The 9,771-nt window shown below is 38.7% G+C and overlaps 2 long non-coding RNA genes across 2 annotated transcripts; one reads left to right on the forward strand and one right to left on the reverse strand.

Annotated features, from left to right (window-relative positions):
* Window positions 1-611: 611 nt before the first annotated feature.
* Window positions 612-2,361, reverse strand: LOC110903235. The gene is made up of 3 exons (XR_002571768.2): window positions 2,105-2,361; window positions 1,938-2,010; window positions 612-709 (listed from the first exon to the last, which is right to left on the reverse strand). It is a non-coding gene; the product is annotated as an uncharacterized LOC110903235 (long non-coding RNA).
* A 422-nt stretch (window positions 2,362-2,783) lies between these two features.
* LOC118485396 lies at window positions 2,784-3,359 on the forward strand. The gene is made up of 2 exons (XR_004875873.1): window positions 2,784-2,943; window positions 3,091-3,359. It is a non-coding gene; the product is annotated as an uncharacterized LOC118485396 (long non-coding RNA).
* Window positions 3,360-9,771: the final 6,412 nt, after the last annotated feature.

Consider the following 9,771-nt stretch of genomic DNA (forward strand, 5'->3'; position numbering starts at 1 on the left):
GTCTGAAATCGATCCTACATGAATTGGTAATTTTATTCCAATTGTTTGTGTATACCTTGAGATTATTGAATTCGCCTTAAACCAGCTCAAACATCTGAGCCACTTTATGATTCTTCTTCTGGTCCTGTGTCGGATAAGGTTCCACCTCAATCGAACCATGATGATGCAGGTGTACAGTGGCAAAAGCAGTCGTCTTCTTCATAGCTAATACCCCTCTACCTGCAATTGATCTTCGTCGTCTGCAATTTGATGGGGAGTAGACGAGTTTGTTTGGGAATTAGGGTTAAATGGTTAAATTGATGTTAAACAGATGATATATCAAGTTTCTTTCCACATGTGCTTCCAAGTCATCATTTAAATGCCACATAGGCTTAAAAAACTAACTCAGTTAGTGTTTTTTTAACGAAGGGGTGACAGTGACACCAACTTATCGAGTAGAGGGTGGTGGGAGTCAAGTTGAAAGTTGGGCGTGATATTGGCCAATTTTGCATAGTTGAGGGTGATACAGTCCATTTCCCCAATAATAAAAGATAAGTTTTCGGATATCAAAAGATAAGTGTTACCTCCCTCATTGCGCTTTATGTGCAGAAGTAACTTGATAGATTTTGCTTGGCCTCTTTAACATGACAATAGACATCTGCTTTCAGAATTGTGCTCCTGAGTGATGCCTACTACCGTCATCCCGTCCCCTCACAACTCACGTCCGTAGCTACAGAACCCGGAGGAAAACATAATTATGGCTTTTTTGAAGAATAAAAAACAAACCGACATAAATTACTGCAAATTCTGAAGAATAATAACAACGTAAGGCATACATCTCCAACATGCAACAACTTAAGATTCATTTACATTTTGGCAATCATAAATAACAATTTAAGGCATACAATCTCCAACAGTATAAGATTCGCAATTTCATATACATTTTGGCAATCATAATAAACATGATTTATCAAAAATTGAAGCATGGACAGAAAAGAGTTTGTGGGTCAACCCAACCCAACACAACCCACCCGTACTATAAAAAGGCGTGTTTCAACCCAAAGCCATTTTGACACAACCAGCCAACTGTTGTTAAAGATAAAGGAGCAATGGCTCTTATAAACCCACATAAACCTATTAGCATCAGGACCGTTTTGGTTCTAAATAAAATAAAGATTAAAAAATTTAAATATATATATATATATATATATATATATATATATATATATATATATATATATATATATATATATATATATATATATATATATATAAGAGACATTACCCAACATACCCATTTTCACCTTTAACTATATTTAAACATAATTAGCAAGAAACATTATTCCCTTCCCAAGCATCAGAAAACTCAGCACATGGAGTGTTGGTATTTAAAGATCGCTCTACTGTAAAACTACTTTCCCCATCATTTTTGGTTCTAACACTCATTGAATCATGGGGATCATGACAAAGATCTCACCATCTAGTTTGAAACATCATGTTTATCTGTTTTAGGTAGACACTTGATATGTGTATTTTCAACATCACCAAAAACAGCATCAGTGGTAACTCTTCTTTTTCTTCAACCATTACATAATAAAATAAAAACCACAATATATTTGTTACAGTAAGCACTTAAATCGAACACTTATGTAATAATTAATAATTGTTATAAAAGATCTTAATGAAACAATTGTAAGAACGCCTTAATGCAGCATGAGAACCGTGGGTTGACATTCAGCTGGTAGTAGATTAGGAAAACGTCTGATCTGACCACTACTATTGCTACATATTAAAATAGAAAGGTGCAACAACTACTTTTAAAATAAAAGCCTAATGAACTCTGGTTTACTTGATTAATAACATTAATAGAGCCAATCTCAAATTCTAAACCACAATTTGGTGTGTAACCCTAAACTTTGTAGTATCAAAATTAGCCCTAATTTTGTAACGAAATTTACCTCAATGGAAGGGGAATATGGTGACTTCTGGCACACTTTATCTGCTCGATCTCTCTTGAAGTTTGCCCTAACTCTTTTGTAATTATCAAAGCAACACAGTTGCAAACCAAATCACTTTACAAAGAATAGAAGATTTCAACTCAGAATACAGATAATCGAAAACAAACCTGTTTGTTGATTACAATCAGATGCACATCTCCGTTCAGTATCAACAGCTCTGACGACCTTCAATTTACCTTGTCGTAAGCAATTGAGAACGGATTTGAAGTGTGTGAGAGCGAAATCAAGGATGATGTAGGGTTTTGTAAGAGTGGAAGGTGTTTATATGGATGCAGAGAAGCATATTACAGGAATCCAGAAAGCAAAATTCAACAGATAATATGGGGAGAGACGGGAATGAAAGCAAAATTCAACAGAAAATAAGGGGATAGACGGGAGGATTGGTTTCATGGGAGAGAAGGGGGAATTGGTTACGTGGAGGAAGGGGTAGAATGTTCAGATTTGAAAATAAAGTGTGTTCTAAATTTGAAATCCCGCTCAAATGTAAATCCCGCTCAAGATTTTAGGAATGTTTGATTTAAAGGCTTTTTAGATCTTAAGCTTCAAATGCTTGTATCATGTGCTTTCAAGACTTGTACATGGCAAATGACCATTTCTATCCCTTGGATATGCTTATTAATCTATATTATATATAATATACATATCCAAAGGACTTCTTAAGGTCATTAAAATTTCCTTAAAACACCCCTAAAGCATTATGTACAAGTGTTTTAAGCATCAGAAAACATCCATTTCCACTTATACCCTTCAACTAAAAAAACACGGATACATCAGGCTTCACTCTCATTTCAAAACATTTCAAAATGCCCGCTTCCCCTGCTCCTCTCTCTCTCTCCGGCGTTTCCAGATCTGGATCTAGGGTTTTTCTCCATCACGTTTCTACTACTCCAATTCCTCATGGAAATCATTGGAATCAAACTCAAGTCAAGGTTTTGAACTTCACGGAGTAAGTGCTTTTCTAGATTTTGTCCAAATAAATTGGAATTTTATATTGTAGATCTAGGTTTCAAACTTTTGATATGAACCGATTTCGTTGAGGTAATTATTGTTTGGATCTGTAAATATGAAATCCGTACCATTTGTTTTGTTACAGGAGTTGAAGATGATGCAAGCTGTTGTTTTAATTGGTGGTGGTTAGCAACGATAGAGATGGTGGTGGTCTGCGGCTTGTGGTGGTAACGGTTAGCGTCAACAGATTCGGGTTTAGAGTTTTGACCAGATTCTGGTAGCCCTATCTAGGGTTCTGACCATAACCCTAATCCGGTGAAAGTTGTAGATCTGGTCAGTAAGGGAATGAAAACGAATTTCGTGTTGTGTGGTACTGTATCTCTCATTTCACCATTTTTAAAAATTTTTAAGTTATAGCAAAAGATGAGGTTTTAATTTCAAAAGCTTGAAGACAAAGAAGCTGAGGTAACTGTGTTGTATTTGAACATCAGACATTTCATACATGTTGATAGTTATTTGTTTTTTTTTTAATTCTCATAGGTTAACTGAAATGATCTTACTTTTGTTCTCTTCTGGTTTTATTTGTTAGTGCAGGTCTCCATTAAGTGGCCAAATAGCAGGGATGAAGTATGGAAAGCAAAGATACCAAATTTGTATCCTTTTGTCTCGGTTATTGTTAATTAAGTATGCTTTTTTTCGAATTTTAAACAAGCAAAGCTAGGGAAGATGACAAGCCCAGATCTAATAGGTTTGCTTTGGTTGTAGATGAAGATGGAGTGGAGATGGACGAGCCGGTGAGTTACACGACTAAGGAAGATGGCAAGCAAAACATTGCAGATCTGAGTTTATATGATACATTCAAGAATTTTCGATTCAAATCTTGATAGCTGATTTGAAATTTATTATGAACAGGCAAAACGCAAGAGGATAGCGGAGTTATCTGTTAGAAGTTTGCCTCTGGATAGACGTCCAAAATCACATTTGAAATGAGCCTTGAACTGGTGAGACAGACAATTTCTTGAAGTTGCTATTTGGCACATGTTACTAATTGGTAGTGGTGGCGTACAAGGGGGTTCTTAATTTTAATGGGTGAAAACAGATTGGCTTGGCCGCTTGGGTACTTGTTATTGATCCATTATTGTAGGTCCGGCTAGGAGGATCTAGTCGCCTAATCCTTGTATACCAACCACCCCGGTTGTGCGGAATCCAACCCAGATAGCAAACCGAGATAGAACACGCAATATAAGGACACACAAGACTCAACGATTAACACATCTGTATTAACACGTATGAAAAGTCAGTTACAAGCTCAATGTTTACAAATATACTCTGTAAACTCTCAAGGTTCTCTCGTGTGTATGTGTTTGCGCTCTCTGTGTTCCACACTTATCTTCTGTCTGATATCAGACTATATATAGCAACAGACACCACGAAACAGAATAAGACACGGCGAATCAAGACCAAGCTCGACGAATCACATATGAAATCGACGAAACTGAGTTGAGGTTGACGAAACAGTCTTGTTTCATCAACTATACTCTTGTTTTGTCGATGTTGGGCTTGGGCCCAAAGAGTGTTTCGCCGTGATGCTTTAAGCCCAAAGATTTGATTCGCTGTCTTGTTTCAGTCCAAGGACTAAGGTCCAGTCCTTTGTTCTTTGGCCCATGTTTGATCTTTAAGCAAAACGACGGAGGAATGCCGTTGCCCGAGCCGACATGCGTCAAGTCGAGTCGCGTCCACAAACATGTATCAACAAACTCCCCCTTGGACGCTACTCGCGAGATTCGCCTTTCATGTCTTCTATGTCGGAGGATCTTCAGAGTCTTCACGTCTTGAAAGCAGAAAGTGTATCAACAAACTCCCATTTCATGTAGGAAGTGTGTTGACAAACTCCCCCTTAACATAAGCTTCCCCATGAGTTATGCTCGTGAAAGACTTGATCTTTATAGCTTGAGATCCTTGTAGTGTTGATGATGGCCAGCGGCAACTCGATTATCTTCATCATTTGAGTTCCTTCACGTCGTGTCTTCATTCTGAAGCTTGTCATCGACCATGTTCTCCTTGCCTTTAGAATCTGCACATGCAAGAAATCTAAACGCGTAATGAGAACAACTGCTTGGAATATAGTTAGTATAAACAAAACGACACACGTCTGACCATATTCCAATCATACACCGTCCGACAGCTTGAAAGTTTAATAAATTTATCAATTTTAGTCTTTAACTTTCAAAACTTTGCAAATTTTGACCATTTATGAAGATTTAGTCAATTCTGTTTTCAGTCAGGTTTCAGGCAACGAAGACTCGAGATCCAACATCGTACAATCGAAAATAAGATAGAAATAAAATCTTTTTGGCTTTTATAAAGTTTATATTAAAACACACCTAAAATCTTTTTGGAATTTTTGAATATTTCAAATGTAAAGACATAAAGCAGTAAATAAATATTTACAGACTTTCTTTTTGCGAGTTTCGAGGGTAAGAGAATCATATCAGTGTACGGTCATGCCAAAAACGCTCTTGTTGTTCAATTAGGTAACATTAAGATAAGCATCCTATAATGATTATCGGTATTGTTGTCCACATAAGCTCAACTTATCAGATGTAATCATGGCGAGGGGATACATTAAGGTATGATTTATACTTACCGACCGGTGTTCATCCACATCACGACACATTCCCGTATCAAGGTATGCACGAGGGTTCATCTTACCGGTGAGTATACCGATTATCATCTGTTTGACCGTATATGATGTGAGAAACTCGCTTATTTTGATTTGAAAACAAGCCCTATGTGATAGAATCACTTATTGATGAGGAACTTGATTTTCATATGCATGAGGGCACAGGAGCAAGTCCGTGAACAGGTCAGTACTTTCGTACAGTAGAGAGACGAACTTGACTCCCGGATAAATGTGATATATTATCACTTATTTGTTTGGACATGTGATTGTTGATCACTTATTGAGGTCGAATGCAGTATGTACACGTATGTATGGTATCATGGAAGATCTAGACTTGCGTCCCCGTTATTTTTCGGTAAAAGATACAACCATGATAGCCAGATGATAAGCAGCATAAAGACCGAATATCTCAGAACCTCGGCAATCTATCAAACGAAATTTCGGTACTAAGACCATATGCCAATGAATGGTTCCCACCTGGTCTTTAGTCGATTTAAGATTTATATCACCCTGCACACTTTAAAATGATTGTGAGCCTACCGATACATCTTATATAGAGCTGCTTATCGTTTTTCATTTAAGGTTTAAAGAGGTTTGGACAGACCACTGATGTACTATCATTTTCTCTTTTGCTCGCCAGGAAACTCATTTTTGTTTTTCTATTGTTTTTGTGTTTTTAAATTTTTCGATGTTTTTGGATTTTCAAATTTTGGATTTACTCCCCCTAAAATCAACAAACTAAGATAAATTTAAAAGACACAAAGATATTTACAAAAATGATTTTCCGATGTTGGTATTACTCTTGCTTGACCGTAATGCCGTTTACCAATAATAAAAAGTCAAATCTTGATTTGTCAAATGCTTTGGTAAAAAGGTCGGCACGTTGGTCATCGGTGTGGACCTTAACAACATCGATTAGCCTTTTCTCAAAGCAATCACGTATGAAGTGATACTTGATTTCGATGTGTTTGGTCTTTGAATGCTGCACAAGATTTCTAGTGAGCAGAATTATCAACGTAAATAGGAGTAGTTAGGAATTCAAAACCGTAGTCGCGCAATTGTTGTTGGATCCACAGGACTTGGGAGCAATAACTTGAGGCAGCAATGTATTCAGCTTCGCATGTTGATGTAGCGACACAAGTCTGCTTCTTGCACTGCCATGTGACTAGGCGATTTCCTAAAAACTGACATCCAGCCGTTGTGGATTCGCCGTCGATTTTGCATCCGCCAAAATCAGAATCACTGAAAGCGATCAAATCAAAGTTATTATCCCTAGGGTACCATAGACCGGTGTCAGGGCAACCCTTCAAATAACGAAAAATCCTTTTTACAGCTACAAGATGTGAGGCCTTCGGGTTGACTTGATATCTGGCAAGCAGGCACGTTGGGTACATTATATCTGGTCTTGATGTTGTGAGGTACATTAGAGATCCGATCATCACGCGGTAGTATGAGGGGTTAACAGATTCACCCTTTAAGTCCGGAGTAATTCCGTGATTTTGCGGCAATGGGGTACCAATGGGCGTTGCATCAGACATCTGGAACCAGCTCAAGATGTCACCAACATATTTAGTCTGATGGATGAATATCCCAGACTCAGTTTGTTGCACTTGTAGGCCCAAAAAGAAGGTCATTTCCCCCATAGCACTCATCTCGAATTTATCCTGCATAATGCGCTCGAAATTCCTACATAAAACATCATTAGTAGAACCAAAAATAATATCATCAACGTATACTTGTACCAGAAGAAGATCTCCATCTTGTTCTTTGATGAAAAGAGTACAGTCGATAAGACCTCTGCGAAAACCATTCTCCAGCAGATAATTAGATAAGGTTGCGTACCAAGCTCGCGGTGCTTGATGTAGAACATATAGAGCTTTGTTGAGCAACCAAACCCGATCGGGATGGATAGGATCTTCAAAACCTGGAGGCTGTTCGACGTACACCTCTTCTTCAACCACACCATGTAAGAATGCACTTTTGACGTCCATCTGGTAAACCTTGAATCCTTTGAATGAGGCATAAGCCAGAAAGATCCGAATAGCTTCCAGACGTGCAACAGGTGCATAAACTTCGTTGTAGTCGATCCCTTCAATCTGACGAAAACCTTGAACGACTAATCTTGCTTTGTTTCGGATAACTACTCCACGGTCATCCTTTTTGCATTTGAAAACCCAATAGGTACCAATCTTCTTGTAACCAGCAGGTTTCTCTACGAGTTACCAGACACCAAGCTTCTGGAATTGTTGCAGTTCTTCCTGTATTGCTTCAACCCAAGAGTTATCTTTCATGGCTTCTTTCCAAGTTCTTGGCTCTTCCTGTGAGACATAACACGCGAAAGACCAATCATTTTGTTGACCAGATTCTCGAATAGCTGCGTACAAGCCTGCATTGTTCTTGTTTCGCAACATGTTTCTTGTTTAAATGCCACTCTGTACATTTCCGATGATGTTTTGTTGAGGATGGGTATTGTGAATCCTTGTTTCTGGATTATCCTGAACTGGAATATTTGCACCCAGATTGTTGAGATTGAGATCAACAACCAATTCAATGCCTGGAATTGACGAAGAGGATGATGCAGTAGCTTCAGCTGTTCTAGGGGCATCTACTGGAGGAGTACCCTCGGAAGTACCATGAGCTGCTGTTGTTGGAGCTTCTTGATCTGCATCTAGAAATTCATCATCCTCTGAAGATTCGTTCAACTCGGCAGCATCGTGAAAATCCTCATTGTCGAGAGCATTGTTGTTCACTGAAGATGGTTCTTGATTGACAAGAATAGGACAAACCACCGGTGAAACTGTTGCATTGTCACTCTCAAAAAACATCCTTCCCGTAACATTTTCTTCAACGGCTTCAACATTGATCGAATTGAAAAAGTCATACTCAAACATCCAAGGCTGACCAGGACATTTGACTGGCAATGTGTGCCTTTGTACTCTGACCTCCGACCATTCCTCGACCCTTTTAGTCTCTAGATTCCAGACTCTTAAGTTCGGGGTGGCATACCCAAGAAAGTATCCCTCAATTGCTTTTGCCCCAAACTTTCCATTAGGATCGATTATCGTGCATGGAGCTCCAAACGGTTCAAGATACGACAAATCTGGTTTCCGTTTGTGAAGAAGCTCAAAGCAGGTCTTGTTGTGCCTTTTGACTGTAAGGACTCGGTTCAACGTGTAACATGCAGAGGCCACAGCTTCAGTCCAGAATGGAATGGGCAACTGCGACTCTACCAACATTGTCCTAGCAGTCTCGATCAATGTGCGGTTCTTACGTTCAGCGACGCCATTCTGTTGAGGAGTATAAGCTGCACTAAATTCGTGAAGAATACCTTTTGAAGTGCAAAACTCCGCCATGGCATGATTTTTAAATTCTGTACCATTGTCGCTGCGTATCCGTCTAACCTTCAACTTGTACAAATTCTCAATCTGAATGATTAAGTTTTTGATAATGCCAAAGGTTTCACTCTTGTGTGCCATGAACGCCACCCGAGAAAATCTTGAATAATCATCACACGAGGCAATATTGATCATTTCGAATGCTCTTATGCTTGACAGGACCGAACAAATCCATGTGCAAACGTTCAAACAGAACAGCCACCGTGTTGATTTTCTTTGTAGGGTGTCGCTTCTTCGTTTGTTTTCCTTTCTGGAACGAAACACAAACGTCTTGAAGATGGAAGTTTTTAAGAGGAACACCATTCACCAATTCATTTGATACCAAATGATTCATTTTGCGTAAGTTAATGTGACCCATTCGTCTGTGCCAAGAGATTGAGTCTTTTTCTGTGGCTTTGGAAACGAAACATGTTGCTTGTGCAGACGTAGTAATAGCTTGGCTCATATCAAGGACATACAAATTATTTATCCTTGGAGCAGACAAGAGAATTCATTCTTTTGGAATTTTGAAGCCGGGTTTCAGCACATAACATCCATTTGCATCAAAGTGTACTGAGAACTGCTTATCACAGATTTGTGAAACGCTGAGAAGATTGTGATCAAGTTGTTGCACAAAGTTGATCTTGTTAAAGCTTACAACCCCGTTGGATATCATTCCTTCTCCAGTAATATATCCGCCCTTATCTCCAGCAAAAGCAACATAACCTCCTCTAATAGATTTGACGTCGTAGAGAAGCTTCATGTCGCC

The sequence above is a fragment of the Helianthus annuus genome, chromosome 13 (assembly GCF_002127325.2).
Source record: "Helianthus annuus cultivar XRQ/B chromosome 13, HanXRQr2.0-SUNRISE, whole genome shotgun sequence".
Lineage (NCBI taxonomy): Eukaryota > Viridiplantae > Streptophyta > Magnoliopsida > Asterales > Asteraceae > Helianthus > Helianthus annuus.